The sequence below is a fragment of the Mustela putorius genome, unplaced genomic scaffold (genome assembly GCF_011764305.1).
Source record: "Mustela putorius furo isolate JIRA1106 unplaced genomic scaffold, ASM1176430v1.1 tig00003858_pilon_pilon_pilon, whole genome shotgun sequence".
NCBI lineage: Eukaryota > Metazoa > Chordata > Mammalia > Carnivora > Mustelidae > Mustela > Mustela putorius.
Window position 1 is genome coordinate 12,169,674 of NW_025422010.1, and position 17,974 is coordinate 12,187,647.

Consider the following 17,974-nt stretch of genomic DNA (forward strand, 5'->3'; position numbering starts at 1 on the left):
GTCTTGGACTCGAGAGTGTGGATGAAATGAAATCCGCTTTTCTCTCTCACCCAAACTCAGCCTCCGCATTCAGTCCCCAGCCTTTGTGTGATGTGCTGCTCACAATACTGCATATTTTAAAAAACAGGCTCTCTCCAGGGTGCCTGGGTGGCTCAGTTGTTAAGCAATTGCCTCCAGATCAGGACATGGTCCCAGGGTCCTGGGATCGAGCCCAGCATCAGGCTTCCTGCTCAGCGGGAAGCCTGCTTCTCCCTCTGCCTCTCCCCCTGCTCATGTTCCCTCTCTCACTGTCTCTCTGACAAATAAATAAATTAAAAATCATATATATTTTCCCTATTTTCAGACCAGAGGATAAAAGTCTTTTGATTAAAAAGCACTCTCTCTGATTTCTTATTGGCATGTAGCTCTTCTTTTGTTCACCTCGTCAGCTGGAAGAGAAATGATGATGTTGAGTGAAGGGCAGCCACACAGCTCAACCTCCCACCACAAGGAAAGCAGGGTTTCTTTTCCTGGAGGTTCAGAGGAGCTGGAGCTTTGGGAAGGGGGTTTCGGAGCAGATAAGGCTCTGTGACTTCTTCTGTTCGCCTCCCCTGTGCACCCTCTCGGGTGGGGCTGGGGTCTGGCCAGGGGAAACACCCCGATGGTTACTGGAAAGGATGGCATACGATGAATGCCTTATACCCAATGCCCACCTCATTTTTCAGACTCACCAAGTGCTCAGTTGGCATGACAGACTCTCACAGGGCCCTTGGGGGCCCCAGAAGCCAAAGCATCCCTACATAAATAAGGTCCTATCATGGGTGAGACCAGAAGCAGGAAAGAGCTGAGGTGGGCAGATGGGCACCTGGAATCGGCAAGACCAGAGGGGCCATAGGTGGCATTTTGGCAGATGTGAGGGAATTGAACAGTTTGCATTTGGAAGCTGCCTCCTGGGGCTCGCGGCCATGGGCTTGACCTGGCCAGAAGGAAAGGCAAGTAGACAGAAGGCCTGGGGAAGGCTGACAAAAATGAGGCCGAGCCCCAGTGTCAAAGCAAATTTGGATTCTTCTTAGTACCCAGAAAGATGAGAAGGAAACCACTGACCTGAGCTGAAGACAAAGCATGAGGCATTGTCAATAGAAAGAAAGAGCCTTGATGGCAATCTCTGTTCAGCCAAGACAGAATTGAAGCAAACTCCAGTGTCTGAGCCCAGGAGCATCCCCTGTGGGTCCAGAGCTGAGTCCCAGGTAGAGGCAGAGAAGCAGTGGGCACCCTGGTTGGGTCCCTGGTAAATAGGTTGTCACACTAAGTCACCCACAGATCATAACAGAGAACATAAGGCAAGAAGCAGGGATGGGGGAAGCTTTTTTTCTCTTTCTTTCATTCTCTCTTTCTTTCTTTTTCTCTTCTTCTTCTTCATTTTTTGTTGTTGTTGTTTTGTTTTGTTTTGTTTTTTACAAAATGCAGGAATAGGCTGGTGAAGCAACTGTGTAAGGAGCATAGAATCAGAAATGTCAAGTGCTCCACAATCAAGTTTGTGAATGAATACATTCGTGACTCTAGCCATCCACATGAGCAAAGGTTTAACTCTTTCTTGGTGGGGCTCAGAACTCCCTAGCATGGTCTAGTCCCTGGGTATCCAAAAGTCATCCTCACTTTATTTTTTAAAGATATTTTTATTTATTCATTTGAAAGAGAAAGAGAAAGACAGCATGAACAGGGAGGGGGCCTGAGAGAGAAGCAGCAAACCTCCGCTGAGCAAGGAGCCTGACGCAGAGCTCAATCCCAGGACCCTGGGATCATGACCTGATCTGAAGGCAGATGCTTTAACTGACTGAACCACCCAGGTGTCCTGAGTCAACCCCACTTGAAACTTCAATTCAAAACTCACCTCTTCCAGGTAGCTTTTTTCCCTGATGAACTCCTATACTGCACATGTGGATCTAAGCTCTGGCTTGTATTCCTCTTCCCACTCTAGTGCTCCCAAGGTCAAATGCATGTACATGGCACATGTAGAAAATTATTCTTACCAGGGAATTTCCTGAGAACTTTGCTTCATAGTGATTATTAGTATGAAAACAATATTAATTAGCACAGGCCTGTTCTAGGAATAAATGACTTGTGTAAATATTAATAATAACAATTATTATTTTAAATGAAATTTACACATACCTATGAAATTCAAGTTCTTTATCGTTCACTGACAAGTAGTAATGATAATATAAAACTAATGTAATCTCTGTGTAGAATGAGTCTAATTAATGAATTTGCTAAAGGCCTCTCCCTGTTAATGGGTCTTTAGTCAATGGTGAGTTTAGATTTAGGACATAAATTTTAGGTCTACTGGTAATATATGTGGAAATGTGAAGGATTCAGCCCAACAAATATGTATTTCTTACTATGTATTCAGTTCTGAGGGCAAACACTGATGAATCAGTCAGGACCCCTGCTTCTGAGGCGCTTACCATCTGGGGAAGATGATCTGAAAATATTTGTGAAGCAAGAGCTAACAGGAGAGAGAAAAGTTGAACATACAAGGGAGATGAGGCAAACTTTGTGGGGGGCGGGGAACGGGATCAAAAAACAAAATTTGGGATGAGGGACTGACCTTTATCTGAAAACGAAAATGGAGAATGAAGTGTGGGTTTCAATAGAAATGGGAAAGCATTCACCCTCAATAGAAATGGGAAAGCATCTTAATTCACTTAGAAAGTAAGAGGCTCACAGTGTGCTGAGGGCCAGAGAATTGAAAGGGGGAAGCATGACCGGGGGAGCTTGAGGAAAGTAGAAAAAGATGAACAGGGTAGTTGATAAACAAAGAATTAGTTTCTTAGTGTTCAAGACCCAGCCAAGACAGGGGACCAGGGACTTGTAGTGACACCAGCCAACACAGGTTGAGGACCCTTTCCCAGTACGACTGGCAATAGCTAATACCTGGGTGTATTAGTAGACATTTTATAGAACGAATCCATTGTGGGGAGATTCTTGGGAAGAGCAAGGGAGGAAGAGGGGTATAAAGGCATTAAGCATGCTCCTGGACTGCGCTTGGTTGCATGCTGTGTTGGAGAGAAAGAGAGGTTTCAGGGCACTAATAGGAGGGTGTGGGCACTGGCGGCTTATCTCTAGAGCAGAGAAGGGGTGGTGGTGAGACACAGGAGGTGAGTTCTATAGAGAAGCAATTCTCAGCAATGACAAGCACCTTGGTGTGACTCTGGATGTAGGTGACAAACATGATGTGGAGATGAGGATGCCTGGGTGGCTCAGTCAGTTAGGTGTCCACCTTCTGCTCAGGTCATGATCCCAGGGTCCTGGGTTGGAGCCCCACATCAGGCTCCCTGCTTAATAGGGAGTCTGCTTTTCCTCTGCCTCTGCCCCTCCCCTCTGCTTGTGCCCAATCTCTCTCTCTCTCTCTTTGTCAAGTAAATAAAATCATTAAAAAAAAAAAAAAGTGACATGGAGATGGAAGTCTCTGGATTTAAGGTCCCATGAACTTAGGCTCTTGGATGGACCACTTGCATGGATACCAAAGTCACAGCTGATAATAGATAGCAAGACAGAGGACAGAAAAGGTCTGTGATTTAGGCTGCTAAGAGGCCAGTGAGAGATGTGGAGATGGGGAGACAGAAGTATGAGAGGAATGAGAGGAAGAAAGGAAGATGAGAGGAAGTGATGAGGATGGGAGTCCCCAACTCTGACAGGTGAGGCTCTGTTTAGGGGAATCCCCAAGAGAAGCAGGTGAAGACAGTCTTTCATTAGGAAGCCAGGATCCCTTTGGCAGACTCCCTGGAGGATGGCATAAAGTCATGTGACCAGGTTCTGCCCATCTGAGATGCCTGCCCCAAACTTGCAGCAGGAAGCTCATGTTTGTGTCCATTGTACGGGAGCCATTCTGGAAGGGGATGGCCATCGAATCCCCACGCCCAGCTGTTAGCCGCACAGGCATGGAGGGATGGCAGCCTCCAGGAGTGCATGGTGCCGAGTGGGCCAGCAGTGGGTTTTCAACAGACCAGTAGGCTTTGCTCCTGCTTTTAGAGCCTGTAAATCTGGCTCTCCCACCTGGACTCCCACCCCAACCCAAGGCAGCATCCACACTGCAGCTGGCTAATCCAGCCTCCCATGAACACATTTGTTTTCAGCCCACCTCAACAGGCCAGTTTCTGTGGTTTGCAACCCAGGAAATCCTGACCAATGGTGGGATATAGCCAGAAGGAAAGTACCTCAAGGAAAGAAAGGTTTTCTGCAAGGGTGGAAGGGGAATGGTTTGGGACATGGATTTGGGGCATGGCAAATGCTGCCTCTGCCTGTCTGTGTCCTCCAGCACCCTTTCCGGACTCTCATCCTGGTACTGCTCTGTGTTTCCCAGAGAATATCACTTTCCCTATAGCCCTTGGTTGGAGAAGGTTCATGCTACCACCTTCCACTGGCCTGTCAGTAGGGTAGGGGCTCATGTTTAGGTGCCGAGCATGTCCGGGTGGTGGGTGGTAGTACTTTGTTGATTCCACATCAGGTCTGATCTAATATCTGGAGAGTGTTGTCTATGACTGTGGTGGCCGTGCTTCCTCAGGGGCTATGCACAGAGGATATGGGTTGCCTCCTCTGCCCATCTGAGCACCAGGAGATGTGTGCCGAATTCTTGTTGGGTCAACCTGATTCAGGAATTCTTTTTTTTTTTTTTTTTTTCTGAAGATTTACTTATTTGTTTTAGAGAGAGAGACTGCACACACACACACATAAGCATGGGGGGGGGGGCTAGGGAGAGAGAATCTCAAGCAGACTCCATGCTGAGTGCAAGCCCAACACAGGACTTGATCTCATGACCTGAGCTGAAACCAAGAGTCAGAAACTCAACCAACTGAGCCACCCCGGTGCACTTTGATTCAGGAATTCTTATACAGCAAGACCTAAAAGGATCCTTGAACTTGGGACTTAAAATAGATAATAAAGGACCAGGGTTAAGAAGACTTGACTTTCAGTGCAGAATAGACAAAATGGAGTTGACAGAATCATTCGTTACATAAGCGGAGATGTAAGTAAAAATAGAAATAATATGCAAGCATAGGGTTTTGGTTCTGGTAGGAACAAACTGAGTCATGAGTGAGTGGAGAGTATCACGACACCAGTTCTCTTCAAATCTTTTTTCTATTAAGTCACCTGTAGAGAATTCCTTCTTGCATTTCACTTTGGTCCACACCAACTAAAATAGACAATTATTATTACATGTCCATCATCCGACAGGCTCTGCGAAGTGTTGGGATATAGCACTGGCTACGATATAGTTGCCCTTGAAGGGAACTTACAGTCAGTCTGGGAACAAGGGCAATTACATCAGGGAGAGCCAAGCAAGCATCTGCCATTGTGAAGTGTCTAGAACACAGGGGTGTTCGGTCGCATGTCAAGCCAGCTGTTTTTCTGTGTCCGGGTAATACACTATGAAGAGAGTTATCAGTTGACTTCTCTGAAAGTCCATATTTTAATACAATTTCTAGTCTTCTCTCAATTTCTTTCCTTTAGCTGTTTCACAAGTCCATGCCAGAACAGAATCCAGAGCTCCTGAAAGGGTTCAGCCATGCAATTCTCTCCCAATGCAAGACACTCCATTGATGTTTGCCATGAATGCCTCCTTCAAAATACACTCTGGAAATAGTTTTATAACCAGGTGGGAGGGATTTTATAGTCTTTGCTGCCTGCAAGTTGGAGAAGTACATCTTCTCTAATAATGGCGGCCCTGAAGCTATTTCCCCATCCTGGGTGAAGATGTCTATTTTTTCATCAGGGACTACCCACTCAGATCTTATAGTTGGGGCTAAGAGCCATCCCTTTATATAAGACAAAATGCCACCTTGCCAGCTGTTTTCTATTTCACTGGTTTATCTTTATGGCATATGGGTTTCAAAAGCATTTGAAAACTAAAACCTTTAAAAAATTGTATGTCTTTCCTCCCTTGACTGTCATCTCCTCTGTCCATTCCTTAAATAAAAACATTATCCCCAATTTAGTGTTTGCTTCTCTGCTCTCTCCCTCCCCATCTCTTGGGAGTTTCCTCCACCAAGTCTCACAGGATGTTGGGTTTTGGTGGGACCTTGAGGATCAGCCACTGCAATGGTTCTCTACTTCCTTTGCTATCCTCAATGAAACTTCTTCAAAGCAAGTCTTGCAGCGTCCAATACATGAGACAAACAATGGGAAGCTTCTTTCTTTTAAGGGGGTCAGGGACCCAGACCCTGCTAGCTGCCTCTTTGCCCACCCACGCAGTAGCCCCTACACAGTCCTACACAGTGCTTGTCAAAGTAGGACCCGAGGTGCTTGCAGGAGACTCAGACTTATGCCTTCTGAAGAACGACCACCTCTGATCCACTGAATCAGAGTCTCAGGAGGGGCCCTGGGAATCTTCATTATACAAAACTCTTCAGCTAAGCCTCCTATTCATAAAACTTGAGAAGCACTGCCTAGTAGTCCAGAGGCATAGTTTAAAGCTGCTATTCTGAGACACCCCCTTATCTTACAGACGAGGCTCTTTTTTAAAGATTTTATTTGTTTATTTATTTGAGAGAGAGAGAGAGAGCAGGGGAAGAAGTGGAGGGACAGGACTCAAGCAGACTCCCCGCTGAGCACAGAGCTGGATAATGGTCTCAATTTCACAATCCATGAGATCATGACCTGAGCTAAAATCAAGAGTCCCCCACTTACCCACCTAGGAACCCCACACAAAGGAGTCTCTTGAGTCCCAGAGGGTCAGAGCCAGATCTTCAAATAGAGCACATGGAAAGGCTCTGAGTTCATGCGGGGCTCCCAGCAACCAGTTCCAACTGCCAACAGGAAGTCACAATCAGCATTTCAAATCCAGGTTCATGTGGAATTTGCATTCTGTTCCTGCCACACCCACCACCCTGGGCTCCAAGGTGGCCTCCTGAAGGTCTCAAGCCTGGCCTCAGACCTGATGTTGTAGTTTTGACCCAGGACTCTAGGGGACTCCCTGCCCTCTCTAAGCTTCCTGGTCAATGCCCTCCTCTTGGCATTGTCACCAGTGTTAATCACAGACTCTGTCCAGCACCACATTGCTGTAGAAAGACCCCTGACATTCACCGCTGTCCTGATACCTCCATTCTTTGTCCTCATAATGGACACAGTCATGTACCCATGGGTGGTCTCAGTATTGGTTAAACATTAGCACCACCCAGGGAGCCTTTTAAAAATACCCACCAGGTCCCACCCAAAAAAATCTTTCATCAGCATGAGATGAGCACTGGGCATTGGTATTTTTTTAAATAGTCTTTATCCATTGCCCACCTCCCCCCTCTACACCACTTCCCATAAACCCAATAAGGAGCACAGGTGGAAAAGCACTGCTCTAACTGGAATAGAATTGCTTTGGGACACATATGTCTCCGTAGCAAGACTGTAAGACCTGCCAGTGTATATACCGTGTTCTGATCACCTTTGGATTGCATTTTTTCTTTCCTTCCTGTATTTACTGAATGTTTATGGAGTGCCTATAGTATGCTAGATATGAAAACCACTATGCTAATGGGCCCAGAGGTTTGAAATAAGTCAGACAAAGACAACCACCATATGATTTCCCTTTTATGTAGAATCTAAAACACAAAACAAAGTAACAGACAAACAAAAACAAAAACATTCTCATAAATCCAGGGGACAAATGGGTGGTTGCCAGAGAGGAGGGGTGAAGGGGATTAAGAGGTATAGATAAGTCTCAGGGATGAAAATTACAGCATAGGGAATATAGTCGATAATATTGTAATAATGTGATATGGTGATAGTCAGTGATGACATTTAACCCGGTGAGCATAGTGCGGGATTGTTGCATTGCTGCTCTATACCCAGCACAAGTACAACCCTGCATTATCAACTGTGCTTTAAAAAATAAATAAAAACGAGGGGTGCCTGGGTGGCTCAGTGGGTTATAAAATAAATAAACACAAACCAGACTAACATTTTAACTCATTTGAAACCCCAAAAGGTAGAAGAAGCTAATATTCACAAATCACTGGGAGAGAAGGACTGTCATCAAGAACTCTTACCCAAATGAGACACCTGTCACCTGGGAAAATAAAAGAAGCATATCTCTGGATATGTAGCCCATGTATTCCCATTAGAGGAATTATATGAAAAGGTACAAAAAAAGAAAAAAGAGAGAGAGACACTGACAGATGATAGATAGATAGACAGACATGACTCTTACCATTTATCCCATTTAGACTGTAGTCTCCAGAAAAATCCATGCCTAGTTTTAACATACAACCCTATACTCCAGTGCCATATCTTGCCCCTTGAAACAGAACCAGCATGGAGTGCAAAGCACATTCGCTTTTGTCACTGGTGACCTATGTTCAAATTCAACATCTGACACTGACCTGGCTATATGGTTGAGCAAGTTACTTAACCTCTCTCTGAACCTTATTTTCTTCATCTGCTAAAAATATTCTCTATCTGTGGAATTATGGTAAGAACTGCAGGTGGGTGAGAAGCTGGCCGGGTGCTCCCAGTGGCTGACCAGTTGCAGAGAACACTCCAGCCTTTCTGGGTACATCCAGAGTTACATGGATAGTGCTAGAGAAAGTCAGAGAGAAGGTGGGTGCTGCTTCTCTGCCCATAGGATTGGGCAAAACATAAAGAAAAATAGTTTACTAGTGATTTTGTTTAAGTCAAATGAAAAAATGTTGGAGTTTGTTTAAACATGCTGCAGTTTCTGGGTACCTGGGTGGTTTAATCTCTTAAGCGTCTGCCTTCGGCTCAGGTCACAATCCCAGTGTCCTGGGATGAGTCCTACATCAGGCTCTCTGCTCAGCGGGCTGTCTGCTTCTCCCTCTCCCTTTGCCCCCTCCCCCTGTTCGTGCTCTCTCTCTCAAGTAAATAAAATCTTTTAAAAATATATAAAAAGTAAAGAAAGAAAATCTTAACATGCTGCGGTTTTAAGATCCCCAGAAAAAGTTAGGTGGTGATGCTGTTCAAAAAAATGTGAAAGATAGCAGACAATCACCAAAAGAAAAAAAAAATACATGAAATAAGAAAAGTTAGCTTAGTTTGGGTAAGCAAGTAAAAACAGTGGCAGGTTGGGAAGTAGAAGACTAATCCTGGCTGAGCTACTAACTAGTTGTACAGCTTCAGACCAGTGTGCCCCACACTTCACTCATTGATTAAGTCTTTAAAAATATAAAGCACAATACAAATATTAGCTTGGTATATCCATTTCCTGAAGGTGAACAGAAAGTTTTAAAAAATATATCCAAGTGCTAATATTGTACTACGTGACACCAAATTTTCTCTCCTGGTGTTTATTCCATGGTTTTTCCCTCGAGATGTGAGTATGAGCTAATCTGTTTTCTGCATTGGACATCATGAATCTCCAGATCTAAGTTAGACAATGCAACAGCAGCCTAATTCATTCTTTTACCCAAGCTCAAGGAGACAGGCACTTACAGATTTCCAAGATGAAGACCTCTCTGTTTTAAATGGCTTCCAGCAAACCAATGTCATTTGACTTTGTAGGAAACACCATTTTTATCATTTGTCATTCCTATTATCTCCTGGAGGTGGTTCATTGTTGAAGAGCTATAGGGAGAGTGACTTAACTGCTTGTTTGCATCTTTTTACCCTTCCTCTCTCCCTCCCCCTTTCATTCATTCTTTCTTTCTCGATCTCCCCTCCCTCTGTCTGTCTTTCCCTTCCTTCCTTCCTTTCTTCCTCTTTCTTTCTTTCTCTTTTTTTTTTTTCTTTTCACCAGTAAACTAAACGGCAGAGTAATACAGTCCTTCCCTTTTTACGAGAAGTAAAGGGATTTTGCACCTCCGCACCATTTTATAACAGAACACACCTGAAACCCATTTTTTAAAAAAGTAACGGTAGTACACTCTATCCCCTGGCCATTACATTGTTCATTCTTAACCTGCCCTGAGTGAAAATGCAAAGCCCTCGTCCTCATTCTTGACCCGCTGTAAGGTTGGCTTTTTCAAAGGAGAGTGAGGCAGTTAAAAAGGCAGGACGACCTCTGTAAATGACTCAAATCAGCACATCTAAGACCAAAAGTCCCTGGAGACTGGTGGTTTTTTTTTCTTAAGATGGCCCTGCCACTTACTGCTTTCTGGCTTGGCTGAAATCAAGAAAGGGACGTGATTATCATTATTTTCCAGTCAGAAAGTTAAAACCAGACAGTGACAAATCAATTCTCAAGGCATACATTTTCACTTGTGAAATTGAAAAAAAAAAAAAAATCCTGAGAAAACCCATTGCTAGTCTTAAAAGTTAACATGCCAACAAACCTCTACGTGTCAGAGATTTTTAAAATCTCTAATGCTCTTTTGTCAAAAGGAAACTGATCACCACTGGGGGGCAAATCCACTGGGCATGGTGAGGCTTTCGGGGTGGGGGTGGGAGGAGTTCAGTGAGAGTCCTGAACAGCTCTAATAGCTTAAGGATTGGATCAATGTGAAACTTAATACTTTAATGACTGAGCATCTCTTGGGCCCCCCTTATATTTCAATTGTCTGGTCCTAAGAGAATCATTTTCTACTATTCATCAAGCCTTCTTGAGCAGAGGATAAAGCAAGGGTATAACTGAGTCAGGTGGGGCTAAGGGGAAGAACTTCCAAAGGGAGAGGGCAATCTCCCACACAGAGGGTGGCGGTAAGCACTCAACTTCTAGAACCAGAGTTTCCCATCCATGTAGCCTGGCTGAGGTACTTATCAGATTTAAGTCCTGTTTTCTTCTCTATCTTCCTGCCTTAGGTTGGTTCATGCGAAATGAGATCCTCCCATAAAACGCTGAGTATGATGTTTGGCACACAGTGAACACTTACTAATTATGGGGAATTCTAGTGATTTCCTTTTCTCAGTGTTTAACAATTTGCAGAGTGGGTATCAGGGGTCAACACATTTTGGGTGAACGTGTGATATATGGCTGATGCTCTGAACGGTTCGCTATTGGAACAAACTAATGAACTTACATTATTATCAGAGATTGCTGACATACAGAAGCCATCTGAGTTTATAGGAAACTTTTCTACCCATATCCCCAGCACATGTATATTTCACCCATCCAGATTGGTAACAAGTATTATTGCAGCCCTGGCTTTAGAAGGCCTGGGACTCAGAGAAAGGTAACGTTTATAAATAAAATGTATCAGTATCCAAGGAACCCTCTAAAGAAAATGACTACTACTTCTGTTCTGGAAATGATGCCAACATTTATACTCTCACATACTCTCCAAGAATGTGAGACTGTTTCCCAGTTGCATTAGAGTGGTTCTTTGTCTCTGTAGAGCTAGGGAGAAGTTGGTGGAAATTGACAGAGAGGAGACACACCTGTATACATTATGTACATAAAGTGTGTGTGCGTGTGTGTGTGTGTGTGTGTGTGTGTGTGTGGTTGAGGGTGGGGAGGAGGTGAAGGAGCCAGTTCAGTCCTGAAGGGATTATAATAGGCTTTTATGGAGTCCATGAGTCTTGAATGGATTCTTGGAAGGCACACGTTTACCTGGCCGTTGGGGCTGAGAAGGGAAAACAGGGTTAGGCCAGACACACGGAGAGGCATAAGCAAACACACAGAAGAAAGAAATAGCCTCACTTCCATGGACATCTGGAATCAGGTTAGCTAAATTTTGCCTAACGTGTAGGGTACATGTTGGGGATGGAGCTGTAGCTTTAGTTTTCATTCCAACCCCCTCTCTTTGTCTCCACTTCTTTTCCTTTACCAGCCAGAATTCTTGGGTACAAGAAACCAGCTCTGGCCATCCTAACCACAAAAGGGGTTAAGGAGTTTCAAGTTAAACAAGGTGAATCGAATATGCGTAGTTTCCTATGCTCCCTACTGAAATTCTACTAGAAGCACAGTAAAACAATAAGGAATTGTCTTTTTTAAAAATAGCATATATACAAAAGGAGAATGAAAATGGGGAAAGAAATACCATCAGACATTTTTTTAGAAGCTGAAAAGAAGGACACCTGGGTGGCTCAGTGGGTTAAGTCTCTGCTTTCGGCTCAGATAATGATCTCAGGGTTGTGGGATCGAGTCCCGCATCGGGCTCTCTGCTCAACAAGGAGTCTGCTCCCTCCTCTCGCTCACTCTCTGCCTGCCTCTCTGCCTACTTGTGATCTCTGTCAAATAAATAAGTAAAATCTTAAAAAAAAAGAAAAGAAGCTGAAAATAAAATGGTTTACTGGTCACTGACTCAGTAGAGTGTCTATACATATGTACACTGTAACACAATTAGGTTTGTGCCGTGGAAGAGCCAAAGACTCGGAAATTGGTGGCACCAGGTAGCTGGGAAATGGCATAGAGGTAGGCTGAAAACAGCAAGATGGACTTGAAATCCTCTCAGTAGTAATCAGACCTCCAAATCCTGGCTCTGCTCCAAAAGGTCAGGCAGTTGGTCCTCACTGCCACCCATCAGAAGACCAGGTATTTGTTCTTTGGAGAAGGCAAAACAGCAATCTCTGGACTCAAGGCACAGGAGGCACAGATGAGAGTGGAAAAGTACACTGAAAACAAGGAGTTGAATAAGCATTTATATATCGAAGGCTGGTAACCGCAGCCCTCTTCCATAATTAGCCGCCTGGAGGCTGGCATCCAGGTGCATCCCTTCCAAGCAGAAGACAGAAAGTTGTAGTAGCTGTTTTTGTTTGTCAGCCCACAAGGAAAGACCTGTAGGTGCTATCATGGTAACAACGGCCCAAGTGGAACAACTTAGGGTGAAACCCACCACTATCCAGCCCCACCCACATGAGGCTTCCAACTTCCAACTCAGCTCTTCAGTACCCTCCCTTCAGTATAGGAGGACAGCTTCTTACATCATAGAGGAGACATCTGAGGAACGCTTCTACATGAAGCTCAGAGAGCGCTACAGGTTGAACAACATGCCTCCCAAATTCATATGTTGTCCTCTTATCCTAACCCTAGTATCTTAGAGTGTGACCTTATTTGGAAATAGGGTGTTTACAGATGCAATTAATTAAGATGGGCCCTTAATCCAATATGACTGATGTCCTCATTAAAAGAATGTCATGGGAGAGAGATCTGGAATAGAACTTCCCCTCACAACCTTCATATGGAGATAACTTGCTTGTTTGACTTCCAGCCCCCAGAACTGGTGAATTACAACAGCCCTGGTGAATTATTACAGAGACAAAGCCAAATAATTAGGATAAAAAAATTGGGGGAGGGGCCCAAAACAGTTATATACTAAAATACAAAATTAGAAAAAACCTAATTATGAGTAATGTCTTCAGAGACATAACAAAAGATATTCCATCCATAAAACCAAAACAGTGAGCTCTTAAAAAAAAAAAATTGGAGAACTAAAATGAACTATTGGAAGTTAGAAATGAAATTTAAATATTTTTAAAAGACTAACAAAAATATCAAAAGGAAAAAGTTGAATTAATTTTCCCCAAGACAGTCTTTAAAAAAATCAAAGTGATTTTTAAAAAGAGAGAAGGAAGTTAAAAAAATAATTAGGAGAGAAATCCAGAGTCTGACATACAAATGGTAAGATTTCTAAGAAGAGAGAACAGAGAAAATGGAGAAAAGTATACCAATGATGCAACAATTCAGAGATGTTTCCCCAAACTGACACTCTTATGTTTCTAAAATAAAAGAGCCCAGCAATTGCCCAACTTGATGCATGATACAAGACCTGCACAGAAGATTATCATCATGAGAACAGAACATAGAAGACAGAGGGACTATTTTTAAAGATGCTAGAGTTAAATAATAAATTATGTACAAAATATCAAGAATTAGAATGGTACCAGTCTTCTTAAGAGAAATTTCGAAGACAGAAGACAATGAATGAATCAATGTTTCCAAAATTTCATACCAAGCTTTCTTAATCTCACATTCTATTCCTGAGAGCTCAAATTGGGGGAGCGAGGGACAGACGGTGAGGGAGTAGGAGCCCTATGCAGGGCTAGATCCCAGGGCCCTAGGATTATGACCTGAGCCAAAGGCAGGCACTTAACCAATTGAGCCACCAGATGCTATTTTTTATATGTATTTTAGAATATCTAACTTTTAAGTGGTGCACATTTGCTCAGATGAAAATGGGAGCATTTATTGGAAAGTTACAGAGGGCTCACAGCCTCTGGAAGGGACAAGCTTGGGAAAAGGGTAGAATTAAGGGAGCTCCAGAGGCCAGGAAGTGGGAGCATGTGACTAGAATGGTGCTCTCGTCCCCCCACCACAGAACCCCACCTTAGAGAGGCTCAGTGCACATTCCCTCTGTCTCTGGCTAAGTCTGGGTCCCTTACCCAAACCCTGGCTACCAAAGAGTGGGAGGGCAGAGTTTGCCTCCTTAAGCTTTCACAGTTAGCAGTAGGTTCTAGATTCTAGCATCAAGGAACTTATTCTCACTCAGGGAAGCTAGTGGGGTATTAAAAAAGAGGGTCAGTCAACCCATTCTTCCATCTTTGTCAAATTGGGGATAACCGAGTTTACTGGCTCCCTGCCCTTATCAGTTCTCTTTTGTTAGCTCCCTCTCCTCCAACAGGTAACACTAACATGAAACCTAAGTGCTTCTACCTTCATCCAAGATATCCTTTTTGAAGGAGGAGGAGATTGGAGGGAACAAAGAAAAGGGTTGTCTATTTTTTCATCCTTCTACAGTGAAGGATGAAAGGGAGGATTCAACACGTGTTACTCACTGTGACTGCTTTAGCGACTGCTAAAAATGCTGGAACTGGAACTCAGACCTTTGGACACCCACCCCATCCATTTGAGAACAGACTAGGAAGTAGCCGACGGGGTAGAAATACCTCAGCACCAAGGTCAGACAGACTTCACTTCTGCTAATCTCAGAACTCTGCGGAAAGGAAAGAGTTAAAGAAGGCTAGCCTATCCCTATGGCAAAGAAAGGAAATGTTGTTTTGTTTGAACATACTTCAGGGCTGCAAGAGAAAATATCGAACTGCGAATAGATCCCTCTCATAGCATCTGTTATAGCATGACTACATATATTACAGCATGACTACAGGCATGTTGTGTAGACAGCTTCTTGGAATCCCTAGTGGCTATGAGATAAGTGTCCTTGAGCTGCTCAAAATGTTGGGTATGTGCCCCAAACCCACTCACAGCCTTTGCTCATCCTTACTTTTGAGCTGTTGCTAACTGGGGTGTGGAATTCAAGGGAAAGTTCTCATTTTAATTGCACTCATTTAACAGGTTATTGGAGGTGTGGCCACTTTTTTCACTCAGGCTTCCAGGTGAAAGATGGAAAGAAGGTGGATGCTGGGGAAATAGGAAGGTACTCCAAGGACAAAGGCAGCCTGTCAATAGTACAAGGTAGTTTCCTGTTGATCAGGAGTACCTAGGCACTGGAAAACTGTCTTGTACCCCAGTGTCAGAGAAGTAACTGGTTCTAGCTGAGTGGCTTGCTGGGGCCATAACACACCATAGTCCTGACCTTTGGGGTTCATTGCGAGAGCAGTAAAGCAAATGTGTTTGATTAAAGCACTTCATAGTCCTATGGTTCCAGGAAATGTTTAATGTAATTAATCTGTAAAATAATGATATAGCCCATTGCAGCCATGAACAAAACAGAATTTACAACTTATACTTTCACATATACACATACAATCAAAGCCTCACATTAACTGTCTACCGTAAATTTCCTACAAATTCACCTCTAACGATCTGAAAGTGTAGTTAAGCTAACCTTCACAGTGCATAGGAAGCACATTCTTTCAAAATCAAGATGGCTCTCGGGAAAATAATTGGATTATCATCAGTAAAGGAACCTTGAACCTGTTGTGATTGGTCCAGTTGTGATTTCTTTTGGCAACAAGGAGGCTGGGAGTGGGATTCTGGATACAGCAGAGCTCTCAGAAGAGGGCACCTTTGCAGTCTAGTTACACAGAGAGAGCAGAGTTTAGACAGTTTCAGAAGTCATAGGACTCCACTCAGCATCAGCTCAGCGCTCCAGGTGTTGGAACTCTGCTGAATCTAGAATTAACCAGGAAACCAATGCATCAATCAATGAATTTGAGCAGAACAGCTTTGAAGTTTATTCAGAATGGCCCCCCAGTATTCACCTACTACAGTGTTCATGCTCTCAGGGGTTGATAGAGAGGGTCTTAGTCTAGATGTGAGGACTCCATGGATTATAATAGTAACTGATTCTTGTGGAAGGACAAAAAGTCTTCCAATTAGATATGGATCAAATTAATGTAAGACTGAGGCACAATTAGGTATTTTCTTCCTGCAAAGGTGAAGCTAAGTGGAGATGTGAAGTTATTAATCAGTTAAACAGAACCCCAAACCCATAGAAATGACTCCAAAGAAAGCTTGGTTGAAAACTGTTTTCTGTGAGCTTTCATTATAAGTGAAATTACTTTCTTAGGTGCTTGGCTCTGTGCCTGTTGCCTATCCTCAAAGGGATGTTTCAGTATTAAAACTTCTGCAAAGCCTTGAGTAGCTTTGTAGGTTATTCTTTTATCCTAACTTTTCCCTCCTCCCTTTGGAGTATGTCCTCCAAGATTCCAAGAGGAAAAGGAGAAAAGCTCACCCTTCACTTTCATTGGACTCTCCGGTCCAGTTCAGTAGGGTTTTATCATCCTGGATTGGAAAAAATGCCAGGATGCTTCATAAAATCAGCCAGCTGTCTGAGAGGCACACTCAGGTATCTATACTCCATTGATATGTAACAGGGTCAGGCTTTCAAGCATCCCCATCACTCTCCTGTTACATCACCAGGTCCTCTAGTGGACTTTTCTCCATGTGCAGGTAAACACACCTATTATAATGAAACCCCTACATCCTGAATCTGTATCAGTGTCCCTATTCCTTTAAACACGACCCTGTTATCCCTTGGGTTATGAAAGCGAGGGAAACCAGTGGCAGGTATGGGAAATCTGACTCTGCTAGATCTGTCTCTGGACTCTCAAGATGTGTCTACACTATCCCAGCATGGGAGAAAGTGGTTTGGTCCTTTCAGCTGTGATGACACATGTCCATTCTCGATTATAGGGAAGAGATAATATGATTTATTGTTATTTGTTTCCTTAGGATCTATTGCCCTCATTACTTAAGTACTGCACAATAGGAAGTTAGCTGCCTAGGAAATTAAATTTATTAAAGCTGTTAGGTCAAGAATACAAATTCCAGGGATTATTAATGTGCCAGATGTCTCCTGCTCAAACCACACTGATCACAGTTATCTAGGACACCACGTTTAAGTGGAATAGGAGTGATGGTATGGATTTCCACTAAGCATAGCTACCATAGGGACACTTTCAGAAAGAGAACTAACTTCTGGCTTCTGCGTCATGGCCCAACCAATCACAGAGAAGTTGTGATATTTCAGACTTCTGTTATTCTTAATTGTGTTCTTTTATTTTACGAAATTTTGAATATGTTCATTCTCTAACACTGTCTTCTAGATTTAGGATTCTTCTCGAGAATTGAATTTTCAAGAAGGCTGGATGATGCAAGTGTTTTTGTGGACTATTAATTACAAGAGTGTTCACAGTGAACAAAGTGGGTTCAACTAAGTAGGTTCACCCTAGCACAATGCTATTAAAATCAATTATTAAATAACTTTGATGATTGACAAACCAAATCATTGATAAGAAACCATTACAACTATGTTCAATAATTGCTGTTATAATCCAATACATTAATATTATGTTGTCTATTCCTGCATAACAATATTAGTACAAATTTAGCAGCTTAAAACTACACACACATATTACCTCTCATTGCAGTGGGTCAAGAATCTGGACACACTTAGCTGAATCCTTTATCTAGGGTTTCTCACAAGGCTATAACCAAGGTGTCAACCAGGATTAGGGTCTCATCAGAAGCTGGAATCCAACTTCTGACCTCATCTGACTGTAGGCAAGATCCAGTTTCTTGTGGGCTATTGGACCAAGAGCTTCAGTTCCTTCCTGACTATTGATTGGAGATTGCCCTCAGTTCCTTGCCTTGTGGACCTCCTAACATGGAAGCTTACTTCATCAGCCATCAAGAGAGGAGCCAGGGGGTGCC